Source organism: Cornus florida, unplaced genomic scaffold, assembly GCF_030987335.1.
Source record: "Cornus florida cultivar Cherokee Brave unplaced genomic scaffold, ASM3098733v1 CherokeeBrave_3.0.0_Hap2_Chr02, whole genome shotgun sequence".
Classification (NCBI taxonomy): Eukaryota; Viridiplantae; Streptophyta; class Magnoliopsida; order Cornales; family Cornaceae; genus Cornus; species Cornus florida.
In genome coordinates this window covers 32351638-32363537 of record NW_026775572.1, presented here as the reverse complement: position 1 = coordinate 32363537, position 11900 = coordinate 32351638, and the positions used below count along the sequence as shown (strand labels likewise).

The 11900-nt window shown below is 36.3% G+C and overlaps 1 pseudogene; it reads left to right on the top strand.

The window, feature by feature from the left end:
* Window positions 1-10279: 10279 nt before the first annotated feature.
* On the top strand, window positions 10280-10378 carry LOC132297983 (small nucleolar RNA R71; annotated as a pseudogene).
* Window positions 10379-11900: the final 1522 nt, after the last annotated feature.

Sequence of the window (11900 nt, the reverse complement as noted above, 5' to 3'; positions counted from 1 at the left end):
AATTTGCAACCTCTGTAAATTTTCTAAATCTGTTGAAAATCTTGTAGCGAGAAAGAATATGCAACCTCTGCAAATTCGCAGATCTTTTCCAGACCATTCGCAGATCTTCAGGCCTCCCCAACCGAAGTAAACGTCGGCCTTGCAGAGAGCCCAAAGTTTCAGATGGGTAGTTTAGTAATTTCAGATGCCAAAGAGAGGGTATTTTAGTAATTATGACAGGTCCGTTAGTGTATTTAACGGTTCGTCATACATAAAGGAGGTCCGTGTAGGATATTTTCATTCCTAGAGGAGGTCCAAGTAAATTCCCAAACCCGAGGGAAGGTTCCTGTCATTATGACAAACCATAAGGGAGGTTTGTGTAAATTATCTAATTTTTTACAACAAATTTCAACTCGGCGAAAAATGAGGACACAAAATCCTCCACCAAAAAAAGAAAAAAAGGGGGGAAGCTAAATTGGCAACTTGAAGCTGCGACCTCAAGTTGCCAATAATTGATTTAGGGTGTTTATTATTTATTTTTTTTGTAAATGGTCGATTTTTTTTTTTTTTTTTTTAAATACTTTACCCACCCACTTTGTCTTACCTAAGTAATATTGGGTAATTTGTCATTATTAAAGAACTAATGACCATTTCTAAGCGGCATCCTAACAAAAGGGGTAAATTTGCCAAAAGGGAGAAAATATAACGGGGTTAATTGAAAATTTGAAATTTTAGAGGAGTTTTCTAACTTCAGGATAATTCATGGCCAGGGCATGGAGACCCTCTTCTTGGGATGCCGTGGAGTGTCAAACACATGTAGGAAAAGGCCTAGAAACGTGTTCAATATGGCGTGAATTGTCTAGGAATTTTTTTATTTTTCTTTTTTGGTTAGACATGATATAGACAAGTTTGGAATATTTTTGTGATTTTGTAATTGTTTTTCTTATAAAAATGGGATTACAATACAATTTAAAAATATATTATAAGTTAATTTATAAATAATATAATTTTTAAAAAAACCAAAAAATACAAATAAAAACAAGCATCAAAGGCTAAGCTCCAACTTAGTGACTTCATTCATTATAATGTAGATAAAGTTAACAAAATATAATAATATATTATATTAAATTTATCTACATTATAATGAATGGTATCACATAATATTATTATATATAAATTCAAAAATTTTGTCTAAAAAGATCATCTTGTTGGCTATTGATAGGGGTGTATTTATGAACTTGTCGTTGTCAAATACACTCTATATTAACATATAAAATACCTACAACCATTTAACTAAAAATGTCTAATGGCAAGTAGGGTCGAACCACGCATTCAAGGTGAGTTTCTATTTCAAAACAAGAGATTTAAAAATATTGATTTTGAGATTGGTCACGAACTATGGAAATGAAATTACAACTATAAAACATTAAACACTCGAATTGGAAATTAAATGAGAATAAAACTTGTGGACATAACTTGCATTAAATTAAACAAACTTTAAAGAAAATTACATAAAGAAATTCTATCTCTAACTTTCTACTCTACCTATTCTCTATCTTCACCAAAATCTATATCTAACTCTCCACCCGAAGTGCGCAATTTATAGACAATTGCAGCAACCCACTTGTAGGCTTGTGATGATGGCTTGCCCAAATTTCTTCTACATTGTTTCACGCGATCTTTTTGCTACTGACCACTTCACAGTTTCTCTGTTGACTTCAACCACTCCCATTTCCTTGTTTTACTTTTTCTTTCATTTTCTAACTTTCTCTTGCTGACTATGCACACACTTTTGTTGACTTGGTTTTTTCTTCTTCTTTTTTCTTTTCTTTTCTTCTTTCTCTCTTTTCCACTTATTTTTCATTTTTTTGTTTATTTTCTTCCCATTCATGCATTAATACCTACAAAACACAAAACAAACATATAAGAATATTTAAATAATATAAATGTCTAATTAAAACCTTATTTTGGTGCATAAAATAATAGGTTTTGTGTACTTATCAAACTACCGCCAAACAAGCTTTTGCTAATCCTCTAGCAAAGAAAGACAACAATAGATAAGTTCACAAAAAATATTACTTTTATTAACAAAAAGATGTGTCACTTTCGCAGGCTACTTTCGATTGCATTTACCATATGCAATAAGGCCTTAAATCACTAGGTTACCCCTAGTAGACGAGTTATAGTCTCGTGAGGGTTTTCAGTGAAGGTACCTACAAACTTCCAAAGAATTTTCCTGTATATCTACAAAATAAAAAGTTTCAGAGATGAAAATATCAAGTTCTTTATATACAATGAGCTACTAAGGTGTTATAAAAATAAATATTTCAAGAAAGTTCACCCATAAACAACCTAGAAGTAGAAAGTGTGTGTGTGCCAAGTCGGCAAAAATCCATTTTCAAATCCAAGTGATGAAATTCCCAAGTCTTTAGAAAACTATGTTTTGACTTCAAATCTCACAGTAAATGTCTCTCTAAAAGAACATCTCTCGAGGATTTGGCTAACTGTATCTCTCAAATGTATGTGAGTAGGAACTCTGTTTCCAAAGTAAAATCAAGCTCACATACTAATTATTTGAAGGACCGATACATATAATAGAAGAGTCTCATGACAGGAATGTTGATCACTTTTGAGAGAATACCGAATCACCCACCATAACGCTTTCTTATTTACTATGCAGTATCACACCTTTTCCATAAACATTATTGAGCTCAATTTGTACAAAAATGTTTCTAAGAATGAGGGGTTTTCAAAATACTTAAAAGGGATAATTTACTCTTCTTCTTCTTCTTCTTTTTTTTTTTTTTTGAAGAGGATACGAATGACTTCTTGATCCCTTTTTCTTTTACATACAGTCATCTCTAATATTTCTCATAAAAATAACAAGATTACAAAAGGTAATGAAGGTATGATAGTACATAATAAACTAGAAGACTTATGCTTCTCTTAACTCGATGTGATTTCATTCTCAATGATCTACCAAGATAAAGGATTAGGAGACTAACAACAAATTTTTATCGCACTATCCAAGAAATTTGAGCCATCTTGTGACTCGGAGTTAGCGTAAAGCTCTCTAAAAAGATGAAAAGCACAAAAGTTCACATGGTTTTAAGTCTCCAGTAATAGATTTCTAGATTCTTGGGAGATTATTCACTTCTTTCTTTCAAGCTACGACTTTGTGCAAAAATATTTCTACTTCTAAATTCTCATGGTGCAATGTCTATCATTATATCACCTTAGTAACAAGCTCAATCTCAATCTAGAATAATGACATCTCTTAACTTTCACAAAGTAGAAAAACAGGATTTTTTTTTTTGTTTTTTTATTTTTTATTTTTATTTATTTTCAAAAGAGGTACATGTTTTGATAAATTTGTCCTACCCCCAAACAAAATAAAACACTGTCCTTAGTGATTGAAAAACAAAACATTGAAAAGTGGTGAATGAAATAGACAATGTACCGCTGGAGAAAAAGAAAAAAATGGAACGAATTACCTCAATTGATTTGGTACTTCTGAAGTACAATCCCTGCAGATATGCATTGTAAAAAAGAGACCAAGTGTTCTGAAATTATGACAGATTGTACCCCCAAACAAAATATAAGTATAGCTAAAGAAATAGAAACAAGGAACTGGGTTGCCTCCCAGGAGCGCTAAGTTTAACGTCTTCAGCCAGATGCAAGGGGGGTAGTACCCCCGGAGATATCAATCCTAATAGACAGGATTAATGAGGAGAATTTCCTCAATTTCATGAGACTCGAGCTTAAGGAAAGGCTTTAAGCAATGAGCATTAACTTTAAACAATTCCCCAGTCGTGGGGTTTTGTACCTCAATTGCACCATGACTTGCCACATGTTGGACAAAGTATGGGCCGGACCAATGTGACCGTAACTTCCCAGGAAACAATTGAAGACGGGAGTAATACAAAAGAACCTTTTGTCCGGGGGAGAAATCCTTTCGAAGAATGTACTTGTCATGTTCCAACTTTGTTTTGGCTTTATACATTTTGGAACTCTCATAGGCATCATTTCGAATTTCTTCCAACTCATCAAGCTGGAGTTTCCTATGTTCACCGGCTTTATCAGAGTCGAAATTCATAGCCTTAATGGCCCAATAAGCAGGGTGTTCTAGCTCTACAGGCAAATGACAGGCTTTGCCATAAACCAAACGGTATGGGGACATTCCTATAGGGGTCTTGTAAATAGTCCGGTATGCCCACAAAGCATCCTGAAGCCAGAGGGTCCAGTCTTTCCGTGTATAATTAACTGTTTTTTCCAGTATTTGCTTAATTTCCGTATTGGATACCTCAGCCTGACCATTGGTTTATGGGTGATATGACAGGGCCACTTTGTGAGTGATACCATATTTGAACAATAAACTTCCAAAGACTTTATTGCAAAAATGTGTACCATTATCACTTATAATGGCTCGAGGTGTACCAAACCTAGGTAAAATTAAGTCTTTGAAGAAACGCACCACAACTCGATGGTCGGCTGTGTTGGTGGCTAAGGCTTCTACCCATTTGGACACATAATCAACAGCCAGAAGGATGTAAAGACATCTATATGAGGAAGGAAAGGGTCCCATGAAATCAATACCCCAAACATCAAAAATTTTAACAACTAAAATGGGTTGTTGGGGCCATTCATTACGCTTAGTAATCTTACCTAACAATTGGCATCTATGACAAGCCAAACAATAGGTGTGGGTATCCTTGAAAAGGGTGGGCCAATAAAATTCTGACTGCAAGATTTTTGCAGCGGTTCTTTTAGAGCTAAAGTGACCCCACATGCCTGATCATGGCAGAAGGAAATGACAGATTCTTGGTCTACCTCAGGGACACACCTACGGATGATTTGATCTAGATAATATTTGAACAAGCAGGGGTCATCCCAAAAATATTCCTTAACCTTAGCTAGGAATTTATCTCTCTCCTGTTTGGACCAAGTTGAAGGAATTTGATCCGTCACAATGTAATTGACAATATCAGCATACCATGGGGCATGAGTTATTGTAAATAATTGTTCATCCGGAAAAGTATCTGAGATTGGAATGGAGTCAGTAATGGACTCAACAACAAGACAGGACAAATTATCGGCCACCACATTATCGGAGCCTTTCTTATCACGAATCTCAAGGTCAAACTCTTGAAGAAATAGGATCCAACGGATCAACCAAGGTTTGGTATCTACTTTGGAAAGAAGATGTCTTAATGCAGCATGATCGGAATAGATGATGACCTTGGAACCGATCAAATAGGAACGAAATTTGTCAAAGGAAAACACGACTGCTAACAACTCTTTCTCCGTGGTGGAGTAGTTGATTTGGGCATCATTCAGGGTTTTGCTAGCATAATAGATGACATGTCGTGCTTTCACAACCTTTTGACCTAAGACAGCTCCTACTGCATAATCCAACACATCACACATGATTTTCAAAAGGTAAGTTCCAATCTGGTGAACGGATGATGGGTGCAGTGGTGAGAGCTGACTTTAATTGTTCAAAAGCAGAGTGACAAGTATCGGTAAACTCAAATGGTATGTCCTTCCCTAACAGATGGGTAAGAGGTCTTGCTATCTTACCGAAATCTTTAATGAAACGACGGTAAAAACCAGCACGACCTAAGAAAACTCTAATATCCCGAACAGTTTTGGGAATGGGTAAACTCGAGATAAGGTCAACTTTGGATTGATCTACCTCAATTCCTGCAGCGGAGATATTATGACCGAGGATAATTCCTTTTTTAACCATGAAATGACACTTTTCCCAGTTAAGAACCAAGTTAGTGTCACGATAACGCTGAAGAACAAGAGTAAGATGGTGAAGACATTGCTCAAATGATGAACCAAAGACAGAGAAGTCATCCATGAAGATTTCAAGAAACTTTTCAACCATGTCACTGAAAATACTCATCATACACCGCTGAAATGTAGTAGGTGCATTGCATAAATCAAAAGGCATGCGGCGATAAGCAAATGTGCCAAATGGACAGGTGAAAGTGGTTTTATCTTGGTCATCAACGTGGATAGGGATTTGATTATACCCAGAGTAACCATCTAAGAAGCAATAGAAGGATTGACTAGCTAATCTTTCTAACATTTGATCGATGAAAGGCAGAGGGAAATGATCCTTTCGAGTGACAGTATTGAGCTTTCGATAATCAATGCAAACTCGCCATCCAGTTTGGACACGAGTAGGAACCAATTCATTATGGCTATTGGATACGACGGTGATGCCTGATTTTTTTGGGACAACATGAATAGGGCTTACCCACTGACTATCAGAAATTGGATAGATGACACTGGCATCAAGAAGTTTGATAATTTCAGCACGAACAACTTCCTTTAAATTAGGGTTAAGTCTCATTTGGGGCTGCCTATAGGTTTTTGCATCGTTATCTAAATGAATACGATGTTGAACCACCAAAGGACTAATGCCGCGAATATCATCAATGGACCACCCTATGGCTGCATGATTTTCCCTAAGAACTTTAAGAAGTTGTGTTTCTTGATTGGTAGTCAAGTCGGAAGCAATTACCACGGGAAAAGTGTCAGACTCACCTAGGTAAGAGTACTTTAAAGTCTCAAGTAGAGGCTTTAGTTTAACCTTGGGTGGCTTCTTCTTATTTTCGAGAGCAGTGGTAGCTGGAACAGATAATGGTTCAAACCTAATCTTTGGTGGTTCAAAGATTGGAGTGGAATCGAGTAAAGCATTGACCACACCAATATAACTATCCGCATCAAACTCATCACAAAAATGTGTTAAACACTGTTACAATGGATCTTCAGAGTAAGAGTGCTCAAAGGTGTGAGCGGCTAATGACTCAATGAGACAAATTTCTTTAATGGAATTTGAGTCAGGGGGTTGCTTCATCAATTTAAACACATTGACTTCCAATTTCATGTTCCCAAAGGTTAAAGTCATATTACCATTTCGACAATTGATCACAGCATTAGTGGTACCTAAGAATGGTCGACCTAAGATTATAGGAATTTGCGTACCTTGGGTAGGTTGGGTATCTAGAACAATGAAATCAACCAGGTAATAGAAATCAGCTATTTTCACTATCACATCTTCAATTATACCCCTTGGAATTTTGACAGAACGATCAGCTAATTGGATCCTAACATCAGTTTTCTTCAAATTATTCAAGCCTAGCTCCAAATAAACTGAATATGGTAACAAATTCACACTAGCACCGAGATCCAGCAAAGCATGGTCAACAAACTTTTCTCCAATCCTACAAATGACAGTTGGACTCCCAGGGTCTTTATGTTTAACTACAGCTTGATTTTGTAGGAAAGAAGAACAATTTTGGGCTATGAAAGCTTCTTTTGGGATGTTGGTTTTCCTTTTGACTAAATCTTTGATGAACTTTGCATAAGAAGGAACTTGTTTAATAGCAGTGAGAAATGGAATATTGATTTGAAGATTTTGAAAAATAAGATTTCATTGTATTGTGACTTCTTCTTATTGTTAACTAGTCGAGAAGGAAATGGGGCGGGGGGAACATAAGATTGAAGATGGATTGGATCAGATTCGGAACCTTGGTCCTCTTTGGTGTTGGTTGGGTCTGATGCACTAGACTTGGATGATGCACTTGTAGCTTGGGTGGGTAGCTTAACTTGATTATTGACTTTTTTCCCTGACTAAAGAGTTAAGATGGAGTTCACTTGATTATTTGATTGGTCATTGGGAGGAGAAGTTCTAATTTGATTCACTTCTTTGTCTCTTAGATTAATTTCAGGTTGGCTAGGCAGGGTACCCTTTTGTCTTTTAAACAGTGCAGAAGTGAGTTGAGTCAACTGGCTGTGGATAGATTGCTGAAATTGGAGTTGACTCTGAGTTAAGAGGTCAAAGTGACTCTCTAACTTTTGAATTCTTTGATCTGATTGCTTGTTAGATTGATCAAGATTAAGGGCAAGCATTTTCAGAGTGTCCTCATAATTGGTAGCATGGTAGTGCTGTGGGGCAGGAGCAACATAATTGCTCATTGGATCAATTGCAAGTTCTCTATTTTGATTGAACTGATTGTTCCTAGGAAAATATCCTGGAGGGACAAGAGGACCTTGAGGTTGTGCGGGCCTACTGGGATTACCTTGGAAACCTGGAGGACCACCTAAGTTTTGTGGAGGCAAATTTTATCGCCACGAAAAATTTGGATGGTTTCTTGAATCGGGATGATATGTCTGACTAAAGGAATTAGCCGTCGGTTTCCTATAGGTATTAAAGGTACAAACTTGTGCATCTGAAGGTTCAGATGTACAGTAGATCTGTAACGACCCTAGCTGATGCCAAAATTTTAAAAAAATTCGGCATAACCTCCCCTAAAAATGGGCCTTCAACAACCTGTCCCAATACACAAAACACATTAAATCATCTAGCATCCCATTCATCCGTTCATTATACCTCAACATAGTTCTTCTCATGGTGGAACATCCACACACCAATTAATCTAAATTATCATAATTACAGTCCCAAAATACAAAATTAATATTTAAAGTCCCTGTTTTACAACGTTACATGATACAATTGCATGGAAACATATACCATAATTCCATTAGTTTCATTTACATCAAACAAAAGATAAGTTCGTTCTTAAGTTACAAGGCCATGAATACTAACTTAGTTACATCCCCACAACTATGAATATACATAAAACGGTCAAAATACAAAATAACAAACAACCTTCCAACAACTTTCAAGCTTGAGGTGGATTGTCGTCCACCGGTTCATTTCCAAGACCTGAAAAAAATAATATAAATAGTAGGGTGAGCATAAAGCTCAGTAGGTGACACTTAAGACACAATTCTTATGTCCTTGTGAATCCAAACAAAGCATAAGCCAATGGGAAATAGGGATTATGCAATATAGGGAATTAAAACAGTATGCACGTCAATTCCAATTATAAACCATGCAGTGTAATGAAATGCAATGCATGCTAATGTTACTCCCCATTTTCATTCACAAAACCATCACTTTCAAATGTTAATACAGCCCGCCTTTTGGTAACCCCGCCGCCACACGAGAGGAGGATTGGCTATCGTCCCTAGACCTTTGGTAACCCCGCAGCGTCATCGAGGGGCCCGAATAGCTCAACCATGCTAGGGCGACTCCCTAGTCCCTTCTAGGCTATATTAACCTCCGGCCCGTTGGTAACCCCGTAGCGACCGGGTTTATCAAAATTATTTGACAAAACTCTTCTCCTAAAATTTCTCCCATTTTCATTTCAAGACAAATTCTCCCATTTTATGCATCCCCAATGACATGTGCATGGATGTATATATGTTCTATACATTCAATGTCATGGCATTTAAAATTCTACACCATAAAATTAAACATTTAACATGTTCAACATCTCCCAAGTAATTATTAACACATTAAGATACAACAAAATACATTTAAGCATACTTTACACATAAAACAACTCACATTCATACACATGAATTTCTCTAGACAACATTTAAAATAATCATTGATACAATTAACTTCTAATTAAGCATGCTTGGCACAACAAAGGAGTATAACTCACAATGGAATAAGAAGGTAGTGGATTAAGGTGTCCCTACCTCAAAATGAGCAAAATCCCTAGAAATGGGTTCTTAAATTCGAGCTCCTAAAGAGGACCAAAAGCTGGAATTTCTGGTACTAGCACGTAGAGCTCGTCGTGCTCGTCGTTTTGCCTCAAACGGCACCTAAATCCGCCAAGAATTGAGAGAGAAATCAAGGATTGAAGTTGAAAAAGAAAAAAAGAAAAGGAAAAGACAGAAGCAGCGAGAGAGAGAGACTTAAGCTGTCCGAGAGAGAAAGCAAATTGGAAACTAAATGGGTCTGTAATGACCCTTATATCACAGGTGGGCCCCACAGTGGAAAAAGTTATTGTTTACTAATTATATATATAGATAAAGTCAAAAACTTTACAAGATCGGACAAGCCTCATTGGGATGAGATGAACTTGAACATACATTGCATTTTGCAGTTGTTGACATAAGAGCAAAGGCATCAAATTTTTTATTCAAATCTTTGACTCCATCTGCTAGACTTTGCATCACTGACTTGAATTCAGGTTCGGGTTTGATCTCAAAAAAATTGGAAGTTCTTTTAGAGGGATCATTCCTAGAGAATTCGTCATCACAAGGGTTCCAGTTCCAACTTTGGGCATTCTCAACAAGTTCTTCTAAGAAAGCATAAGCTTCTTCAGGAGTTTGGGATTTGAACTTTCCTTGGTGCATTGACTCAATCATGGTTCGATTAGTAGGAAAAAGTCCTTTATAGAAAGAATGAACCTATTGTGGTTTCTCAAAGCCATGATGTGGGCATTTGAGAAGCAAATCATGAAAACGCTCCCAAGTTTGATGGAATTGTTCTTCATTTTTCCCTTTGAAAGTGCTTATGGCGTCTCTCATTAACTCTGTTTTTTGCATTGGATAAAATTTGTTCATGAATTTTTTAACAAGTTCATCCCATGATCTAATGGAGTTTGGAGGAAGAGAGTTGAACCATGAGGAAGCTTTATCATCTAAGGACAGGGGAAACAGATGCAATTTGACACCTTCATCATCTAAATGCTGATTTTTGAAAGTACTGCAAATGGTTAAGAACTTCCCTAAATGGACATAAGGTTGTTCATTTTCAAATCCATGAAATTTAGGCAACATATTGATGATATGGGCTCTAATCTCAAATTGAGGTCCGACTGGAGGAAGAACAATACAATTGGGTGGATTGGCTGTGATAGGGGCAAAATAGTCATTCAAAGTTCTAGGAGCAGGTGGGACAACCGATTGTGCTGGTGGAACAAGTGGTGGAACTGGTTGAACAAGTGGATCCATTAGAGAATAATTGGATTTGGAAGAAAGTAAGAATGCTTTCTCCAAAGCAAAGATTGAAGGATCACTGGAACAACGGATTAATCGTTTGTTAACTCTTAATCAGTTGGGCATACAAAACTGGACACCAAAGAGCACACAATTTTTTTTTTTTTAATTTAAGGAAAGCCCTTGAGAATTAGATCCTAAAAATGGGCTAAACACTGGAGTGCACACACAAACCACACAAATATTTTTGGCTTTTTAATCTTGAGCTTAAATTCAAGGATGGTGAATTTTTTCTAAAGTAATTAAAGCTCCTATGAAAAAAAACTCCTACTCTCTTCTAAAATAATTAGAGGCTTACCAATTAAGGCCTGCCAACAAGATAACCAGGGAAGTTTCCAGGAAGTGTGGGGAGGACGAGGCCTGCTTAATGATGGTACGCCCACACCCTTAGACAAAACTTTCCTTAGACATTGCCAAGTTGGAAGGTACTCACTGGAGTGACCAAAAATTAATTCTGTCGAAGAGGATCTTATGAGCTATGTGAAAAACCCTATGGCCAATGTCTACTTGATTTTAAAATTAAATTAAATTGGGCTCGGGTTTGACAAATGCAAGGATTTAATGATTTGTGGGCCACGGAAAACGGGTGATGAAATTCCGACCGTATCTTGTTTGGATTTTGCCCTTAAGTATCTTATGTAAATGCTAATTAAAAGATGTACAAATAAGATAATCAATAAAATAAAAATAAAGGGAGTGAGAGTGTGATTTTTTTTTTTTTTTTAAAGATAAAGAAATACAAAAATAAAATAAAATAAAATAGAAGAAATTGTGAACTTAAGGTTACGTCTAAGTTATTCTATCCTAAAATTTGCATGCAAAAGTTAATCACCTAAAAAAAAAAACTAAGTTTTCCTAGTCTAAAAAAAATATATGAAACCGCTAACGGGAGATTTAAGGTACTTACTTGGAAAACAAAGCTATCGTTTGTAATTTTTTCCACGTGTGCTCCAATAAGAATATCCAATCTTTTGAATGTTCCAAAATAAGTCCCCAATTTGAATCGGCAATTTTTTTTTTTTTTGTTTTTTGTTTTTTGTTTTTTG